Source organism: Protopterus annectens, chromosome 3.part1 (assembly GCF_019279795.1).
Source record: "Protopterus annectens isolate FY-2018-M chromosome 3.part1, PAN1.0, whole genome shotgun sequence".
NCBI classification, from domain to species: Eukaryota; Metazoa; Chordata; order Ceratodontiformes; family Protopteridae; genus Protopterus; species Protopterus annectens.
In genome coordinates this window covers 960,391,560-960,414,059 of record NC_056732.1, presented here as the reverse complement: position 1 = coordinate 960,414,059, position 22,500 = coordinate 960,391,560, and positions in this window count along the sequence as shown.

Sequence of the window (22,500 nt, the reverse complement as noted above, 5' to 3'; positions counted from 1 at the left end):
AGCACCAATGATATTTTTGTCAGACCTGACTATTCGATGTAACCTATTTTTGTCATGAATAGACAAAGATCCAAACCACACTGCTATGTATGAGCTGAGAACAGACTCAATGACTGCTGTATAGAACTGAATCAACAGTTCCTGTAGAAGGTTGAACTTCCTCAGCTGTCACAGAAAGTACATTATAATGAACCCTACATTAGTCTCCTACTTCAAGTCCTGGGAGATTATAGATCCCAAAAACTGAAGGATTCCGCAATTGACACAGCAGAATTAAATATAAAGAGGGAGGATAATATTGTAGTACCACTCCAAAAGCCCACTGTCAATTCCACAGTTTTAAGACTGTTCAGTTCCAGATTATTCTGACTACACCAAAGGTCCAGCTGCTCAACCTCCCATCTGTATGCAGACTCATCACCATCCCTGATGAGCCTGATGACAGTTGCATCATCTGCATATTTAATAAGTTTGACAGATGGGTCCTTAGAGGCACAGTCATTAGTACAGAGGTAGAATAACAGTGGGGAGAGCAAACATCTCTGGGAGGCACCTGTATTGATAGTGTGATAGCTATATGTAAATTTCCCCAGTTTCACCTGCTGTCTCCTATTGGTTTGAAAACTGGTGATCTATTGACAGGTAGAAGCAGAAACAGAAAGCTGGGAGAGTTTCAAGTGAAGAAGTTATGGAATTATTGTATTAAATACAGAGCTGAAGTCCACAAACAAAATCCTTGCATATGTTACTGGGTTGTCAAGATGTTGCAGGATATAGTGCAGGCCTATATTAACTGCATCATCCACTGACCAGTTCTCTCGATAAGGAAACTGAAGGGAATCCAATGAAGGATCTGTAATATCCTTCAAGTGAGCTAACAGCAGCCTCTCAAAAGTCTTCATGACCACTGATATCAAAGCAGCAGGCCTGTAGTCATTCAGTCTTGTTATAGTGGATTTGTTAGGCACTGGAATGATTGTGGCTTGTTTGAAACATAAGGAACCTTCACACAGCTTTAATGATTTATTAAAAATATGAGTAAAAACAAGATTCAGTTGATCAGCACATGTTTTTAAACAGGAATGATAATGAACTGTGACCTAATTGACATATTCAGTGTACCCAGACAGGTACCTAGAGGGGTTAATCTACATCATATAAGCAGAACCCATGGTTCCTATCCATGTGAAGCAGAGTTCCTTCCTAACCTAATTCAACTGTAACTTGGACAACTGGATGGAGGACAGGAAGTTCATCCCTGGCTTGGCACCTATGTTTCTAATGGTCAGGCCACCTGTAAATGTTTCATCTCTCAGGCCTCTGCATGGAGATGGTTCATCTCCCAAGACCCTGCTTACACTTACAATGGGTACCCAAACTTGTCAGAGATTTGGGATGCATGGCTAGGCTTAAATAGCCTAGTGGTCATTAGTCTAACACCCATTTATGAACCTATGATCTGTAACGGCTGTTTGCATTTGCATGTGTTGTTGCTTTATTTAGGTGTAAATAGTATATTGTAATCATTTATTTGTATTTCTTCTATTTTTCTGTTTTCTTGGTATATTCATAGTTGAGGCTCACACCAGCACCACGGAGCTCCAACCTCCTGATAATGAAGAATCGGTAGCCTCTGACAAGGATGGCAATAATGAACAGGCAGACCCTGGAGTTGGAGAAGGTATATCTGACACAAAGGGTGTAGGTCCTACATCCCTATTGTACAGTCTGGATACAGTCATTATGTTTATGTATAACCATGAAACAGAAAAATCTGACAGTAGACAGATTAATGGGAACTCAGTAAATCAGATTACTGTATTTACTTCAACTTCAAATGTGGCTGAATCTCCCCTTAACCTTTATGATGGTGACATACTATACAGGTGTGTTGGTTGAGGTGCTCTGAGGAGGCATGCTCACCCGTTATTGGTGTTACAGTATCTGTCACCCAATGTATGTGCAGGGGTGTCATGGAAGCACAGGCAAATTTCATTTGGGTCCTGGAAAAATTAAATGCTGCATGGTATGCATTCTGACATAAGCAACTGCGTGAACAGTGTGTGTGACTCCTTGTGTAGGATGAATGGCACACCGGACCATGCAGTGTCAGTTATGGAATGTCTGCTGTGGAAGGGTTAGTATCCATAAGACTGAATAGCAGGTATGCCATCAGATGTCAGCCAACGTGGCCATGCCAGATCCTACTACTGCAGTGATACATCACTGGTTATGGTCGTAGACATAGCCATAATTACAGTTCAATCAGCAGTCATTGTTCACATACAGGTAGCATGCCAACTTCTAGCCAGGGTCTTGAAACTATCAGTACAATTCTTAGCCGCGGTAGTTCACATTGTCATGGATGTCAGTAATGAAATGGATCCACTACTGTTCAAGCATCACAGTTTTGTTCAGTATGCTAGGACATAGTGCTAGTTCCAATGCTTTAGCTGTGTTCCTGTAGACCCACAGGCTTGCCCTCAGTTGACTCCCCCATGCCACACACATAGTCTGCACAAGTTCCATTTGTACAGTTCAAGTGATTTAGGGTTGCCATGTCTAATGCACAAAGTAGCCAGTTAATGATTGCTTAGTTAAATGCCTGTTTTCATCAGAAGGCATAATACATTTCTAGTTTGTTTTAGTCTGCTTAACTTCAATAGTGTTATTATTTTTTAGTAGCCATAGCTGTATTCTTATAATAATTATTATTATTGTTATTATTATTATTATTATTATTAGTAGTAGTAGTAGTAGTAGCAGTAGTTGTAGTGATAGTATTAGTAGTATCAGTAGAAGTAGCACTAGTAGCAGGTTTAGTTGTGGTAGTAACAGTACTAGTAGTAGTAGTAACAGTAGAAGTAGTGACAATATTAGTACCAGTAGTAGTTGCAGTAGTATTAGAGGCAGTATTAGTAGCAGCAGTACTAGTAATGGTATTAACAGTGGCAGTAGTAGTAATAGTAGTAGTAGTAGTAGCATACATAGTATTAGTATCAGCAGTAGTTTTGGTAGTAATAGTAATAGCAGTGGTAATAGTAGCAATAGTAGTGGTAGCAGTAGTAGTAGGTGTAGTGGTAGGAGTAGCAGTAGTAGTTGCAGTAGCAGTGCTAGTACTACTAGCAGTAGAAGAAGACGTTATAGTATTAGCAGTAGTAGTGGCAATAGTAGTAGAAGTAGTACTGGTAGCAATAGTAATAGTAGCAGTATCCTTACTTATACAGTACTGCTCACTCAGCCCTGTGTACAGGTGATGCTGAGATTGCCCTGATCTCTGCTGGGGATTCTGACTTGGGCTACTTACGTCTGACACAATAGTGAGTAGTCCAAACATGTTTATGGGTGTTAACTTTTTTCTTTCTACTGTTAAATTACAATTCTTCATTTGTGTTATAACTAATTATCTTTTCATTTGTAGTTATAAGGTTGTGCAGATGATGGTAACATTGCCCTACCTCTTGTGGGATTGTTTCTGCTTAGACTTAACTCACATGTTGGAAGCACAATACATGTGCCGAAAAAGTATTTTTGATACATTTAAAAGCTTTGTAGTTGATTTAGACTGTATTTGTTGCATATATCAGTCATAGATCATACTTATGACCTTTCTGCATAGTTGATCATAGTTTGATTTTACTGAAGTATGATCCATAACATTCCCCCAGATTCAGCAAGCCCTGCACGGCATACAGGAATAGTGCAGGAGCTCCTGGAGGCAATATGGCTACGGTGCGATCCAGGAATAAGCTCCAGGAACGTGCACAAGCACTCCTGCACTATTCCTGTACGGACTCAGCTCCTGTATGCAAATTACCCAATTTGCAAGTGAATAGGTTCATAGGTTCATAGGTTCATACTAGGCTATCTGCCCGAGGGCATTTACAAGCCTAGCCCATAGTTTTTTGGCTTACGCCACCCCTTTAGTATGGGGAACTATACCCATTATTTTGCTGTGCCTCTGTTGAGCAGTGACACTGAGGTAATCCCTGGGGTATATCTGTGATCTCCCATCCATTGGTCAAGATTTCTCTTGAACAAGGCCAGCGAGGTGCTCTGCCTCACATATACCGGGATTTTGTTCCACAGCATAGGGAGTCTTTGGGTGATGAATCTATCCCTCCAGCGCGTCCTATTAATAGCCGTGTCAAGGTTTAAGTCTCCTGCCTTGTGGCTCTGGCGGATCTAGATTTTTGAGGTGAAGCATATTCATCAAATCTGGGTTTGACATGGCCTTGTATGTTAGGCAAAGGTCACCTCTGAGCAAGCGGTGGCGACTGAATAGAGCTGGAGTTCTTTCAGTCGGGCAGCATAGGACAGATGTTTGAGACCCTTTATCCTTTTGGTGAGGAACTTTGTGGCCTCTCCAGCTGCTGCAAGTGTCGGGTCAGATACATTCGAATGGGGCATTGTACTCAATCATTGGTCTGATGAGTGATGAGTATAGGGAGACTATGACCTCCTTGATCTAGATGAGAATCCCTTCATGATAAGGTGGGCAATGTAGAAGGTCTTCCTAACTACTTTAGCTACATGGGTGTCGAATGACAGACTACTATCAACCTGGGTCCCCAGGTCCCTGATAACTTCTTCTATGCTCAGTGGATTGTCACCTATTTGGTAGCTAGGGGTAACCTTGTTTTTCCCGAAGGGTATGACTATGCATTTTTTGGCATTTAACTTTAGGCCATGGCTCTGGCACCAGTTATCCGTTTCTGTGAGACCCTTCTGAAGGATATCTGTGTCAGATGTGTTTTCTACTATGGCGCCCAGTTTGCAGTCATCTGCAAATTTTGTCAGCCATAACCCTCCTGTGTTTGCTTGTACTTCGGAAAAGTAGATGCCAAACAAGAGTGGGCCCAGGACTGAGCCCTGTGGTACACCACTTGTGACAGGCTTTGAGTCTGACATGGCGCCAGCAACTCTGACCCTGTGGGTTCTGTCACTCAGCCAGTTTGCAACCCATCTTGTGATGTACGGGTTAACATTTAAGCTGATGAGTTTTTCAATGATACCCGAGTGGGGTAGTGTATCGAAGGCCTTCGCCAGATCGAGGTAGGCTGTATGGACTGCCTTTCCCTCATCAATGGCTTTGGTGACTGTTTGAAAAAGTCAACCAAGTTTAGAAGGCATGATCTGCCTTTGACAAAGCCAAACTGGGATGGATCCAAAGTCTGCAAATTCCCTATGTCTTTATTTATGAGGTCCATTATGATCCTCTCCATGGCTTTGCAGATAAGGCTTGTCAAGCTAATGGGCCGGTAATTTCCAGGGTCGGTGGAGGCACCACCTTTGTGAAGTGGGACCACAGTTGCAGTCGCCACTCCTGGAGTGCGTATCCAGAGGTAAGACTATGATTAAACAGCTGTCCTAGCTGTGGGTTTAATTCCTCGTTGAGTTCGTGGAGCACACAGCCGGGGACACCATCAGGTCCCATGGAAAAAGTCAACCAAGTTTAGAAGGCATGATCTGCCTTTGACAAAGCCAAACTGGGATGGATCCAAAGTCTGCAAATTCCCTATGTCTTTATTTATGAGGTCCATTATGATCCTCTCCATGGCTTTGCAGATAAGGCTTGTCAAGCTAATGGGCCGGTAATTTCCAGGGTCGGTGGAGGCACCGCCTTTGTGAAGTGGGACCACAGTTGCAGTGCGCCACTCCTGGAGTGCGTATCCAGAGGTAAGACTATGATTAAACAGCTGTCCTAGCTGTGGGTTTAATTCCTCGTTGAGTTCGTGGAGCACACAGCCGGGGACACCATCAGGTCCCATGGATGCTGTGTTTTTGCTTTGGAGAGCAGTTCTCACTTGGGCGTTGGAGATGTTTGGGGGGCTGCAATCGCTTGGTATAGATATCTCTCCTTTTGGGGGGGATGGGGGGGAGAAGTTTGCACTGAACCTGTCAGCCAGTATGTTGGCAATATCTGTAGGATCAGTAATCTTCACATCATTTTGAACTAGTTCTGAGCATATCTGGGAGGTTCCTCCCAGGTTTCTAACATAGCTAAAGAAGGCCTTATGATTGTCTTTTGAGTCTTTAGCTATTTTTCTCTCAAAATTTGCTTTGGATGATTTTATGAGAGCTCTTAGTTTTTTACTTATAGTGATCAAGGGTGTATTACCTTTTAAGGATTTTGCTCTATCTTGTAGTAGCTTCCTCCTTTTGTTGTAGAGTTTGTTTATGGCTGGGGTCCACCAGACTGGACGCTTGCCTTTGGTACAAAGAGTCTTTGTTTTGCTTGGGATTGCCTTATCCATGCAGTCCTGCAGGTGCTGGTAGAAGGCATTTGTAAGTGATTCAGCGGCTTGAGTACTGTTTTCCGCTGGCTCGGGGGCCTTAAAGGAGACCACACTAGTCTTTAGAAGTGTGAAGTCGGCTTCGAGAAGTTCTTTACTGTGGTCTTTTTATTTCAGGTGGGGGTGGGATGAGGACCTCCAGCGAGATTAGTTTGTGATCTGATCTCACCAGTGAGGGGTATACTTCGGTGTTGAACATTGTGCTCCCATGTTCGTGATGATGAGATCAAGTATGTTTTCTCCTCTTGTGGGGATGGTGACTAGTTGTTCCATGGCATTTGAGTTTATGAATTCCAGGAACTTTTGGGCTAGGGTGTTTGGGCTTGAGTAGTGTTCCCAGTCTATATTAGGGTAATTGAAGTCACCTAGTATGATGGTGTTTGGTGATACATTTATCCCCTCTAGTGTTTTCAGGAAGGCCATGTGAGGTTCCTGAGTTTGTGAGGGTGGCCTGTAACATGCTACAATTTGCAGAGCAGTCTTGCCTATGGTTAATTGCACCTGGATGGTCTCCGATGCATCGTGCGTTGCCACCAGTCTTGAGGTGTGGGTGTCTTTGATGAATATGGATACCCCTCCTTTCTTGGTATTGTCCGGATTTTGGGGCGGAGCATGATAAGAGGTAAAACCTGATAGTGCTGGGGTGCTCTCAGGAGCCTTGAACCAGGTTTCTGTCACTGCACAGACATCGATGTTCTCCATACTGAGAAGGGCCTCGAGTGCGTGCATTTTGAGATTTAGACTTCTGGCATTGAGCAGCATTACCCTTAGTTTTTTTCCTTTTTTGTGTTCTAGGGTGGTAGGTTTAGAATTTGAGCCTTGCCTTGCAAATGAGGTGAATTTGTGATCCAGGAAGCTGTCAGACAGCTATGCAGGACTAGTGTAGTTTGCAGAAATATACTCAGTTAGTAACCGAGTACATTTCTGCAAACTAAAAAGTGGAGCCATGGCAGCTCCAAATAAAGGCTGTATAGTATGTGTAAAGCATGCCAATGGCCAAATATATGGCCATTGGCATGGAAAATAGTTGGCAAAAAAACATGTATTTATTTTTTAGCCAATTTCATCTGTTTAAGCATAGGGCAGCGGCGCGCAAACGAGATCGGGCCGAAAACAAAAATAATAAAACCTGAAATAAGCATTCTAACCCAAATCACTATTTTTGCCATTATACTCAAGGGCAGGCAGAAAACAACATGGCCAGTGAATAGTGGTTGCTAAGTGGGAAGGCTCAGTGTGGGACCTGTAACTATGCATTAGCAGGCAATCCTATGCAAATGAGGGGAATAGGTTCATAGGTTTATAGGAAGGTACTAGGCTATTGGCCCTAGGGCCTATATAAGCCTAGCCAAAAAGGTACCCTGGCTTTCACCACCCAAGAAAATTATTTTCCTGTGCCCCTGTCAAGCAGAGGCACAGAGATGATCCCCGTGGTGAATTTCTTATTTCCCATCCAATCATCAAGATTTTTCTTGAAGAGTACTAATGAGGAGCTTTGTTTGATATAGATAAATAGTTTGTTCCAGAGTATGGGAAGTGTCTGGCACAGGAATCTATCCATCCAGCATGTTCTGCTTATTGCAGTGACAAGGTTTAGGTCCCTAGAGCATGTAGCTTGGAGGGATTGGGATTTCTTTAAGTGGAGCATGTCCAACAGCTTTGGGTTTGACATAGCTTTGTATGTTAGGCAGAGATCGCCTCTGCGTAGGCGATATGCGACGGAGTAAAGCTGGACATTTTTGAGACGATCTGTGTAGGGCATCTGTTTGAGGCCGGTAATACTCTTTGTGAGGTATTTCTGTGGCCTTTCCAGTTGTTGTAGATGTCTTGTGAGGTACATACCAAAAGGGCCGTTGTACTCTATAATGGGGCTAATGAGTGATGAGTAGAGGGGTACAATGACCACTTTTTTCCTGGATGAGAAACCTTTTGTGATGAGGTGTGTCACGTAGAAGGATTTCCTAACTTCTGTGGCGATGTGATTATCAAAGGAGAGACTACTGTCCACCTGTGTCCCAAGGTCTCTTATCACACATTTGGTGTTAAGTAGACCACCACCTATGTGGTAGCTCATGAGCACAGAGTTTTTAACCAAAGGAGATGACAATGCACTTTTTGGCATTGAGCTTGAGGCCATGGCTTTGACACCAGGCATCTTTCTCCATGAGGTCCTTTTGTAGGATGTCCACATCGTTAGGAGTTTTGATTATGGCTCTGAGTTTGCAGTCATCTGCAAACTTCATTAGCCAAAGACCTTCTGTGTTAGCCTGTAATTCAGAAAAGTAGATACCAAACAGGAGAGGACCCAGGACTGAACCCTGTGGTACTCCACTTGTCACTGGTCTGAAGTCAGATTTGGAGTCTGCTACTTTCACAGTGTGGGTTCTGTCAGTTAGCCATTTGGCAACCCATCTTGTAACATAGGGATATATATACCTAGTTTAGTGAGTTTATCTATAATTCCAGAGTGGGGGATGGTGTCAAAAGCCTTGTCGAGATCTAAATAGGCAGTGTGAACCACCTTACCCTCGTCTACAGCTTTGGTGACTGCTTCGAAGAAATCTATCAGGTTTAGGAGTCATGATCGGCCTTTTACAAACCCGAACTGGGTGGGGTCCAGAGTTTGGAGATTACCAATGTCTTTGTGTATAAGATCCATGATGATACGTTCCATGGCCATGCAGACCAGGCTCGTTAGGCTAATGGGGCGGTAGCTCCCAGGGTCTGTGGTGGCTCCCCCTTTGTGGAGTGGGATAACCGTCACTGCACCATTCAGTGGGCACAAAGCCTGAGGTGAGGCTATGATTGAACATGGTGCTTAGGTGGAATGCCAGTTCATTCTGCAGTTTGTGTAGAATGCAGCCTGGGATGTTATCAGGTCCCATGCATGCCATGTTCTTGGCTTTGGAGGGTCTTGTTTTTACCTGTGCAGCCATGATTACAGGAACTTTACATTCTTTTGGTATAGAGATGGGCCCATTAGGGGGTGAGAGGGGGGTAAAGTTAGCACTAAACCTATCTGCCGGGATGTTGGCAATATCAGTTGGTTTTGTATATTTAGTGCCATTGTGCTGTAACTCAGAGCAGATCTGAGTGTTGCCATTGAGATTTTTGACATAGCTATAGAATGCTTTGTGGTTGTCTTTAGAATCAGTGGTGATTTTGTTTCCATAACTAGCTTTGGAGGATTTTATGAGGGATCTCAGCTTCTTACTGAGGCTGACCAGGGAGTTCCTCCAATCATGGGATTTTACTCTTTTTTGCAACAGTTTCTTCCTTCTGTTGTAGAGTTTGTTTATGGCAGGGGACCACCACATTGGCTTCCTTTTTTTGGAGGATAGCATCTTAGTTCTGTTAGGGATAGCAAGATCCATGCAGTCATGTAAGTGCTTATAAAGTGCATTTGTGCAGGATTCAGCAGCTGTACCTCTATTGTCCATCTGCATGGGTGTCGTGAAGTTTGCCACTTCTGTCTTAAGAAGTGTGAAGTTGGCCTTGGAGAAATTTTTTACGGTAGTTTCCCTAATGGGGGGTGGGGGCGGGATGTGGATGTCTAGGGAGATTAGCTTGTGGTCAGCTCTGACAAATGAGGAACTGACTTTTGGTGTCGAACACCGGTTGCTCATTTTGGTAATGACCAGGTCTAGTATATTGCTGACCCTGGTGAGGGTGTGGATAAGTTGATCCAAAGCACTGGAATTTATGAATTCCAGAAAACGTTGAGCAAAAGAGTTGGTACATGAGTAGTTTTCCCAGTTAATGGTGGGGTAGCTGAAATTGACCATTATTAGGGTGGTGGGTTGTACCATAATATTTTCCAATGTATCAAGAAATGAGGAGTGGGATTGCTGGGGCATGATGGGGGATCTGTAGCAAGTTGCAATTTGGATTGTGGTCTTGCCCAGAGTTAGTTGCACTTGGATAATCTCAGCTGTATTATTTTGAGCAACTTGCCTGGAGGTGTGGATATCCTTAATGAATATGGACATGCCTCCACCTTTAGTGTTTCAGGCCAGGTTAGATGGCCAGAAGGTGTGGTATGAATGCAGATAATGCAGGGGTGCTCTCTGGAGCCTTGAATCAGGTCTCTGACACTGTACAGATGTCGATATTCTCCATTTTAAGGAGTGCCTCGAGTGAATGCATTTTGAGGTTTAGACTTCTAGCATTGAGTAGCATTACCCTCAGATTTTGCTTGCTTGTACCTGTTAAGGTGGTGAATTTGTCATTTGAACCTTGCCTAAATAATTCACTATAGGGGTGGCCAGAGCCTTAGCCAGTATCCACAATCCCAAGGGTGACAGGTGCAGGCTATCTCTGGCAAAGCATCGTGGTCTATCAATCATGTCATTGCAGGCAGATGGATACTGGATCCCTTAGAATGACATCAGAAGCCTAGCCAATTGTTGAAGTCACTCATTGTCCTTGTACTCTGGTATCATTCTGGGTGATGGCAGGATGCTACTCAGGGCTAGGGTTATACCTGCATGGGCTATAAGATCGAAGAGCTCCTCCATGTCTTTTTTCATGTAGTCCAGGGAGGTACGTCTCAGGTCATTCACACCAACATGGACAATGACAGAGTCTTATTTGTACTTGTTGTGGATTGACCTGAGTGTGTGCATTATGTGGCAGATCCTGGCACCCGACAGGCAGCTGACAGTAACTTTCTCCTTCTTTAGCCTGGTGAGTGGAACATCAGTGTGCCTGACAATAGAGTCTCCTATGACTAGAGTGTTTGGTACATTGCTATGCCTTATGGGCTGTTGTTAAGTGGCACACTGAGTTTGTGGGCTATGTGTCATTTTGGTTGTATTGGAAGGTGGAGGTTGCTTGTATTTCTGCTTTGGAGGTCTCTCTTGCTTGAGCAGATTTTTATTGAGAGTCTCCATGAATGTAAGTTTGTGTTTCTTGTTTCTATGTGTGTGTTTTGGTGGTGTAGGTTTTGAGGGACTAGGTGATGAGTGTGGTGTGGTGCAAGTGTTTCCCTTCTCCTCTTGACTGTCTAGTCCCGTCTTGGGTGAAGAGTGCTTTGCTTCCAGTTTGGCTATATAAGTGCATCTCTCACAGGTTGTAGTGTTGGGTGGTAGGAGGAGAGGGTTGTCTGTGTACATGGGGCTTTTGCTGCATTGCCCCAAGATGCCCAGATTCATCAGGTAGACAGGAGAAAACACTGGGAGCTGACCCTTAGACATGTCTGGATAGGTGCTTATTTATTAAGCACTAAAAACTGTTTTCCTCTAGACAAGTGAGGAAAGTTGAGTGCTGTAGTAGTGTGTAGCTTATTTAGTGCTTACAATGAGTTCTGAACAGGTGCTGAGCTCAAACAGATTTTAGTGCTAAAACTAAAAAACTGGGTAGTTCTAAGGGAAAATTTGATGAGCAGACTTTATGGCACCGGGAGCAGTAACAGAGACCTGATCCAAGCCTCCAGAGAGCACACATGCAATACCAGGTACAGCTCTCACCACACCTGTTGGCCACCAAACCAGGACCAAAACAATAAAGGTGTAGGAGTGTCCATATTAACCAAGGATATTCACACCACCAAGCTACTTGCCCAACAGAATGTGTCTAAAATACCCCCAGTGCAACTAACAGTAAACAGTAGGTTAGACTGCATTCCAAATTGTATAGTTTGCTACACATCCCCCACCATGCCCCATGATACCCACTACAACCTTTTAAACATATTGTGAAGTATTATGATACAAGCAAACACCCTAATACTGGGTGAGTTACACTACCCTGCCATTAACTGAGAAAACTACTTGTGTACCAACACGTGTGTCCAATGGTACTGGAAGTCATAATACCCAAAGCCCTGGATCAAGAAACCCATAGTCCCACCAGGGGCTCAAATATCCTAGACCTGGTCATTACCAACATGGAACATCAATGCTCCACACCTATGGACACCCCATTGGTGATCATGTATGCTGATGAGCTAATCGCCCTTAACATCAACATCCCTCCCCCTCACTCCAGTAAGGACATTTCCAAAACACACATCTCCAAAGCCAATGTTATGCTACACATGTCAGACGTAACTAACATCATGACACCAATGCAGAAGGGAACTGAAAGGACAACTGCTGAATAACACATGAAAACACTGTACGAGCACATCCACTCGTGCATGAATCGTGCCATCCAATACTGAACCAAGATGCTCCCCATCCAAGAAAAGGATGCCAATGTGGTGGCCTCCTGCTATATACATACAGTACAACAAAAGGAGGAAACTCTTGCAGAAATGGGGGACTTTCCAGGATGCAAAATACTCCCTTACAAGCCACAGTAAGAGGCAGGGACCCCTCATAGCATCCACCAAAGCTAGTTATGAACATAATATAGCCACTAATGCCAAAGACAACTGCAAGCCGTTCCATAGCTGTGAGGAATCTAAATGGCAATGCTCAGAACTGCTGTGAGCTACAACAGGATGGTACTAAATCGACTAATCCCAGGGATATTGCCAACATCCTGGCAGATCAATTCAGTGCCAACTGCACCCCCTCCCTACCCCTAAATGACCCATCTCAATATGGATAGATTGCCATATACCGGTAATAACGGCCACATAGGTAAAAAACACACTCTACAGAGCTATGACAACAGCAGCCATGGGACCAGTCAACATCCAGGGCTGTGTACTACATGAGCTACAAACTGCACTGGCACCTCACCTACGTGCCATGTCTAATCATAGCCACACCTCAGGCTTTGTGTCCACTCTGTGGTGCACAGCTACAGTTATCCCAGTCCACAAGGGGGGATCCACCTTGAATTCTGGAGACTACAGCCCCAGCAGTATGACATGCCAGCTCTGCAAGGCCATGGAATGTATTATCATGGAAATTAAAACAAAGGCATTGGCAACCTGCAAACAGTGGACCCTAACCAGGTTTTGTTTAGGAAGGGCCAATCATGTCACCTTAACCTGAATGACAACTGTGAATCCATCTTCAGAGCCATGGACAAGGGTAAGGTGGTTCACACAGCCTATCTGGAACTTGCAAAGCCCTTCGATACCAACCCCCAGCCTGGAATCATAGATAAACATATCAAGCTGGCCATTAATCCCAATGTCACCCAATGGGCTGCCAACTGCTGTACTGACACAACCCACACTGTAAATGTAGGTGACACCAACCCGAGCCCCAGACAAGTGATAGTTGGAGTACCTTAGGGATCAGTCCTGGCACCACCCTTGTTTGGCATCTACTGCTCTGATGTACAGTCCAACAGTAAGGGACTCTGGCAAACAAAGGTCACAGATGACTGCACACTGGTAGCCAATATTGAATCCCCTCATGATGTGGATATTCTACCGAAGGGCCTTACAGCAAGACATGCTGGGTGCCTTAGCTATGGCCTCAATATCAATGCCAAGAAAATATAGTTATCCCCATTGGGAAGGGACATGTACCTGTGAAGTATCACATAGGTGGCAGTACAATAAACACCTAAAGTGTGATAACAAACTTAGGGACACAGGTGGACAGTGGTCTCACCTTTGATAACCACATCGCCACAACAGTCAGGAAACCCACCTATGTGGCACACCTCCCACTAAGGGCTTTACATCCAGGAAAAGGAGCCCATTGTCCCACTGTAGGCATCTCTCATTAAACCCAGTAGAGACTACAATGGCCTGTTACGTATGTACCTTACAAGACATCTGCAACAAGTACAGAGGCTGCAGACATACCTCACAAAATGACCACAGGCCAAAACCAGATGCCCTATGCTGACTGTCTGAAAATCATCCAGCTATACTCTGCCACTTATTGTGTTCTCAAAGGCGATCTCTGCTTAACATACCATACCATGTCAAATCCACAGCTGTTGGACATGCTACACTTACAGAATTCCAAACCCTCACAGCCACTTGATCCGGGGATCCACATTCTGTCATCACAATAAACAATACATGCAGGAGGGATGTTTTCCTGACCCAGAGACTCCCCAGACTCTGGAAAAGACTGCCCATACATGTCAAGCAGAGTGCCTGTATGGCCTTCTTCAAAAGGAACCTGGATGATTGGATGGGAGATGTCAGTTGCCCTGCTAGACAGGGGTGCAGGTAAGTATATATTGTGGAAAGTCATAGCCAGAGAATTGTCATGTCAATGCATGTATAGGCCCTAGGGCCGATAGCCTAGTATCAAGGTATGACCCTATGAACCTAGGAACTACACTTTCCATTGCCCAACCTTGGCAAGGTTGCTGATGTCATTCACTTTGAAATACACCTTTGGGGAAGACGTAGCCCAGTAATCTTTGTGGTGCATCCTCTAACTGCATAATGCTGTAGTGTGATGTACTAGTTAGGTAAGGATTCTATTCCCAGACATGGTAAGTGTGGATGTTTGTGTGTTTGTTTGTCTGTATAGGGAGCAATGCTTTTCAGCCATTCATAGTCACTACAACCTCCAGTGCCCTTCTTTGACAAACCTGCTGATGTCATTCACTTTGAAATACACCTTTGGGGAAAGTGGAACTCCGTAATCTCTGTGGCACATCCTATAACTGTGTGATGCTGTAGTGTGATATACTAGTTAGGTAGGGGTTCTATTCCCAGACATGGCAGGTGTGGATGGTTGTGAGTGTGTTTGTTTGTGTAGGAAGCAATGCTTTTGAGGCAATTCACAGTCACTACAACCTCCATTGCCCTACTTTGGCAAGCCTGCTGATGTCATTCACATTGAAATACACCTTTTGGGAAGGAATAACCCAATAATCTCCATGATGCATGCTATAAGTATGTAATGCTATAATGTGATGTACTAGTAAGGTAGGAGTTGAAATCCCACACATGGCAACTTTAAGACTTGGTTTGTGTTTGTCATTTGTATCCTGTGTGAAGGTGGCTGTGAGAGTGTAACAACTGGACACATTGTGAGGTGGGTTTTGCAAATTTCTTATATGGTGGGCCTATTATATGTCACAATGTCCACCTTACAAGGATAACAGATGTCAAACAGCAGAGAGGCTGGGGTTGACAATCCATACCCCTACATGTCATATCAAGTCCTGGTGAAAAATTTAGGCAACCCTTGTATTACCCAGAGAACACTCTCGACCCATGTCTCATACACAAACACACTCGGTTATGCAACAACCGCTTTGTTGTTAGTTCCATGCATATTGCCCACAGATAGCAACCATGGTGTGATTGAAGCAGACTACAGAGGGCATAGCACCATCACTACAATAGGCACATGATTGCATACAGTGCTCCTTCACTATGTTCCCCACTGGACACCTGCAACAACTGTAGTGCCATCAGATGTAACCCACAAAGGACATACCATGCCTTAAACACATGCCCTGTATGGACAGATACCACTGACACCAGGGAGTACCTGTATCATGCTGTCAATGTAGGTGCAGGGTCAACTTGGTGTCCATAGCCAGTTCCCACCACATGAGGCCAGGCATGGCACATCTGATGATAACAATCTGTGTACACAACATGCCCCAGACACCCCAAGTACACTTCCACATGTCACAGAACATGCATGTGGGCATGTGCACATCCCAGACACCGTCCATGTCATGGACTATAGAACACATACATGGCAAGCATTGCACAGCACTGACCACCCACAATAGTAACCCAGATGGCTGGATGGTGAATACAATACCCACCTGTGTGGACCAATCCAGACACTACACCTCTGAGCCACACTGCAGACCATTTTAATGTGGCCTGATGCCAAGGTATACCCTTTACCTAGCCTTGTACAGCCTTCTGGCACAGTCAACCACTACACACCTGTGAAGCAATGCACCCATGCATGTCAGTACTGGCAACCTGTGTCTGTGTTTGTGTGTGGAGTATAATGAATTCAACCCCATTCACACTCACACCTCCCATTGGCCTACTGAAGCATGCCTTCTGATGTCAGACACCTTCACATACCCTTTGCCCATATATCATCCTGGTAACCCCTGTGGAGCATGTGATACCTGCGTATTACTGTACTGTGGCAAACTAGCTAGTTAGGAAGTCTAATCCTGACCTTGCCAACCGTGTTAATGTATGTGAGTCCCTGAGAGAATGTGGCTGTGTCGACATTGACAACTGTTCAGGTGGCGAGGCATGTGTACTACACCTACCTTATCCCTCCTATATCACTGTTGCAGATGTCACCCATCATCAGCTATACTTTTGGACAGCCCCCCAACATGTAAGCTCTTTGACGCATGCAAGTACTGCATAGACATGTGATAGCAATACATAGTCAGGCAGGGGATTGAAACCCTGTACTGGTAAGTGTGTGACACAAACATGCTTAGGTTTTACTCTCCCACCCACTCCCTGTCTTACTTTGTCTCTGTCTCTCTTACTCCCTCTCTGGTGGATGTGGAGAAGTACACCTGCTTTGGTTAGGCAGCAGCTTGAGTTTTGTAAGTGATGCTCATGATCAGCTGATGGCCTCTGCATGAATTGCAGTCCCCCACTAGCTGATTGCATGTGGAACAGCTGTGGTAACATTCCCATAGCCAATCGCATACTAAAACAATGAGTGAGGAGGTCACTGAAAAACCAATCAGTAAAAACAAAATGAAAACTCCAGCAAAGCTAGAACTTCCACTGAGTGACCTCCCAAACCTCTTGTAACAGAGGCACATGGGATATATGCAAATGATCCTTATGAACATCAGGTGTTTGAGCTAACTGGCAAATCTGAATGCCCATGAATTGTTTCATCGTTTTACTGGACAATTTTAGGCCAATAAAGCCAAACCCCACTAGCTATGAATATGCATATTTCGGCCTTCTTATGACCTCATCAGCACAGCACAAGCAGAGTGTTTGACTAAGCATTAGAAACACAGAGCTGTTATACCCAGCTGATGTCCATTATCATTAGGGTCACTGCAAAAATATCCCAAACAACAAACTAAAACAATGAGTGAGTAGGTCACTGAAAAATCAATCAGTAAAAACAAAATGAAAATTTCAGCAAAGCTAGAACTTCCACTGAGTGACCTCCCAAACCCTAATGATAATGGACATCAGCCGAGTATAACAGCCCTGTGTTTTTTAATGCTTAGTCAAACACTCTGCTTGTGCTGTTCTGATGAGGTCATAACAAGGCCGAAATATGCATACCCATAGCTAGTAGGATTTGGCTTTATTGGCCTGAAATTGTCCAGTAAAATGACGAAACAAGTCATGGGCATTCAGATTTGCCAATTAGTTGAAACACCTGATGTTCATAAGGATCATTTGCATATATCCCATGTGCCTCTGTTACGAGAGGTTTGGGAGGTCACTCAGTGGAAGTTCTAGCTTTGCTGGAGTTTTCATTTTGTTTTTACTTAGCCAATTGCATGGAAACACACTCCTACACCTAGGAACATCGTGTGGGTGTTGGGCTTTTTCATTCACTGTGAGCAGGAACTCATGTCAGTGTTTGGCAAACATCATCACAGATGGTATTGGGATATACCTCTAACAACATGCACTGTGGAGACAGGTCAACTAACAGGAGGTGGATGTGCCAGACATGACTACAGAATGTAAGTGTTGCTCTTCTGCATTTGGAGTGATGTTGGTTTAACAGGGTGTGTGTGGATATGGCTGGTCACATGATTTAATACCTGTCATAATAGTTTTATGTGTTTGAGGAAACTCACACCTGTAGGGTTTTCTGTAGACTGGGCAGTGTTTGGAGTCTTATGTTTCTAGTGTTACTCACAGATCACCTATCTTAGAACTGCAGAAGCATAGTCTGAGGATTGCCGTCATAGCATGGTGACAGCCATGAGAGTTAATGACTTTATATCCCTCATAGGATATATGTCACAACAAACCCTGTTACAACAGTAAATGTATGAGGGTATCACACCAACATGCCAATATAGGCCCAGTGTTTGTGGCTCCAGCCACAAGTCTGTCAACCTTTGTACATATGTCATGTAGTAAGAAGTGCATATGTTCTGTACACCATTATTTATTGACATCATACCTGATAACACACCAGACAGATAGACTGCTAGTCATGTTATGTATAGTAGGGATTATTTCTGAGGACATAATATGGACATTCTGCGGTTGTGTGTACAGTAGTGGGTTATGTGCACTTATGGTGATTGTCAACAGTATGTGTATTGCAAATATGTACTCTGGCCTGTGTACAGACTGTGGTAGATGTCATTGTTCTTGCTCCTGTTCTATCTTATGTTACATGCTGCTCCAGTGTATGGTATCCTATCGGCTCACGTTTGTAGGGCTAAACATACACGTGTCCCATACCACAGAGAGGCATTGGACCACACTGTGTCATGACCCAGTTTATGTAGGGTAGTGTGTGAGTGGCACATATGAGAATGGTGTTTATCAGACAGTCCATATAGTGTCATATTAAGCTCGCGTAACATATGTGGCTTTGGCTGTGTTCACATTGGTTGTGGGTAAGCACTTTCTTAGAGGTGTCTGTTACTCTGGCTGTGACATGCCTGTAGAGCCTGCTATATTTGCAGGTACATGTGTATTCCCCCATACAAAATGTAAGCCAGTGTTATGGCAGTCTGCCTGTAGTTTTCACAGTGCTTTGTTACATGCCTAGCAGCTTAATGTAATTACCTAGTGTGATGTTATGTCCAGATATTTGCAAGATGTACTGCTGCCAGGCCACCATAACTGTTGTGTATTTCTGACAAAGCAGTGGGATTCTGTACAGATGTATGTCACTAACTACTGGGTAGTATGTGGCCATGTGACCTCTGCACCACCGGTTATTATGTGTCAGGACAGACAGGCATGTGTGAATGCATAAACTGTGTGGGCATATGTAGTCCAGTATTTACATGATATAGCCAGGTACATGGCTGTCAACATCCACATTGTCAGGCTTGGCCCACATCTGTCATACGAAGGGAATCTGTGTATACCACTGGACTGACCAGATGGTCAATAGTATCAAGAAAGAAATTTTATTAGGATGGGGACAAAATTTAAACCGCTTTTTTATAATGGAGATGATACATTGAACAACACCACCCTAGTAAAGAAGGATGAGAACACATTATACATGTTATTAACATTTAACGAAAATACTAAGATGATACATGATATTTTGATGAAATACTGGGATCTGTATGGGAAAATGCCCAATAAGTTGGACGTTTTTAACCAGTCCCTAAAATTTGGTTATAAGAAAAATGATAACATAAAATAATTATTTGAGAAAGATGTTTGGGGTGAGGTCACAGGCAAGACAGGTACTTTTAAATGTGGGCAGTGCAATCAATGTATTTTTATAGCCAATAAAGAAGAATTGGTTATACCTGTACCACAATACAGATGCCGTGTGAATGAACTGTACAACTGTCGGACCAAAGGGGTGGTGTATATAGCTTACTGTCTGGTATGTTAGGGATTCTATACAGGCAAGACAGAACACAGTTTAAAACAACGTATCTATGAGCACATGTATGGAATCAGTAAGAAGAAAGAAAGTAATGTACTGTATAGACATGCTTTAAATTGTGCGAACACTGACTTCAAATTTTGGATATTGGAAAAGCTTCTAATTACAGAAAGAGGGGGTGACTGGCAGGATATGCTTGAGTGTAAGGAATTGATGTGGCAGTTGAGGCTTGATGCATGTGTTTTTCCTGGTCTAAATGACCATGTTAATATAACATCAGTATTGAAACTAAAAGCCATCTGCTAGCAATTGATAAAGCCCTAGGATAGAAAAAATGTTTTTATGACAAAAAATGTTTTTATGATGAAGCATTATTGCATTTTATATATTTATGTATGTATTTATTTATGTGACATATATTTATGTATCAATTATACATGTAAGTATTCAGCATTTGTAACTTCATTATTTCATTCATATACATGCATTTTTTATATATAGGCTTATTTATATAAAAGTCTTTTAAATGGTTTATTAACTTAACAACCATTCTACATATTAGCTTTTTATATATTATTTATAAGTAATTCTTATGGGCTATTTATATGTAATTGTATGTATTTATAGAATTCAATTTATTGGTGTCCATCCAATGACAATGAGAGGTAAACTATTTAAATGACGAAGGGATGTGATGTAAACAGATTCTGATGAAGTTTCCTGCTTGGAAAAGAAAGTGCTTAATCTGTGTGTTTTTTCAATAAAATAAGTATTTCTTAATACTTTGGATCCTGTCGATTTACTTGGGGCTTATCATCCTGTTTGTTGCTGCCTTTATTGACTGCTTCCTGTGACCAGACCTTTTTGTTTTGATTTGTGCTGTCTATAAATTCCCCAATGCATCTGTAGTTCTGCATAAGTGGGTGGTCATTCACCTTTCTGATGATTGCAATTTTAATGGTATACCTGGTGTCTCGTTACCCTCCCAATGCATGTTCCCTGCTACAGACCTTATTATACTATCAGCTGTCCTGTGATTACATATCAGACAAGTATACCTGGTGTCTCAGGTGTCAGTCCATGTCCATGTACTGCACGATTCAAAGGGAAGTAATGATGTATGAACAATCCCACAATCACACATGTGCATACATGGACACCCACACAAACACACACACATGGACACACACACACATCCTACATGCATCAACCCCCCTCCACTCCACCAGATTGCACATACAGGCAAAATAACCCCCCCCCACACACACACACACACACACACACACACACACCTACAGGTGAAGTTGCACAAGGATTGTACACACAGACCCCCCATTACCTATCTGTTGACATGCATAACATATGGTTCTCAACAGCATGCAGTGCAGCTATGGTCAATTCATGTTGACAACAGTATACATGTGTGTAATGCATGGGCTGTGTTAGTTGGTGATGCCCCTTCCCCTGGAACACACTGCACCCATGTACACAGTATTGCTGTGTACCTGTTCTGCACCCTGCCATGTACTGTGCACCATGCCTCACAAGTGTACACACCATTGCTGAATGTGTATTACTGTGTCATTTATGTCTGCTCTAATGCTCACAGCCCCCATGTGTTTGTCCGACACTTACCTGGGATGATATGTGGACAGATGTCATTTGTGAATGCCTGATGTCTGATTTACAGATCTCAACATCAGCGGTATATGTATGACCAATACAATACTATTACACTGACAACCGTCAATCCTTACAGTGGCTATGGGGAGTGTACATACCCTTATTAATATGATGCACTCTTCCTTGATATGCCATGGGACCACATCACTGCATATGTTAACATTACATGAGCCTGATATGTGAGATGTCCTGTACATTCAAATGCAGTGTCTAACAAATGTATTAGGTGTGCTGACTACGATGCATACACTTCATGGGTGCATATGTGTGCACGCCCTTATCATGATGGTTTCTTGCACCTACTATTATGTATACTACAGCAGTCACTATTCCTGGCAGGGGTATACTAGCATGGGCCATCTGCATTTGCCAGTATATGGTCAGCCTGCCCTACACATGTCCCTGAACTCTGCATGATTGCAGAGTCAACGCATGTGCACATCCCTTGGAGTTCACACACTGCCATCACTGTTGCTGTGGAGTCAGGGTTAAGTATGCCACAGTGCTGAACCTGACTGTGTGCAGATACAGCCATTCATAGCATCCTTAGCATCCCTAGGATCCCTGCTGCAGTGCACTGGTGTGTCATGATGACACCTCCTCCCCACCTTCAGCCTTTTTGCAGATGCTTGACAACTATGGCCTACACGTGCCAGTTTGCAGTGTCCCAAACACTGAACACCATGTGTGACAGCCTAGTCCCAGCTACTGACTGGCAAACATACAGATGTACACCGACACTGGCACAGTACAGATGGGGATGGTGGGCCTGAGGTGGGGTGAGGTGTTGGTTATGCAGCACATGTAGCTTACATGATACCATCTGTAGGTTTCCAACGTGGTCATGGTACACCAGTACACATTGCAACACATGACTTTTGGGAACCTCTTCTGTTATGCATACACTAACTGTAGAGAGGTCTGGCTGATGTTTCCTGTGGTACAACTGTCAGATCTGATTACCTTAACCCATAGGTCACACGCTTGCTGAGTGCAGGTAATTGGTGACATGGGTACTGCACAGCCAGTACTTGCTAGACATTCCTGCAACCCTCCCAGTGTTGTGGCATGTTACTGGGCAGCCTGCATGACCAGTTTGCTACATTTGACATCATTTGTTTTGGATGGCC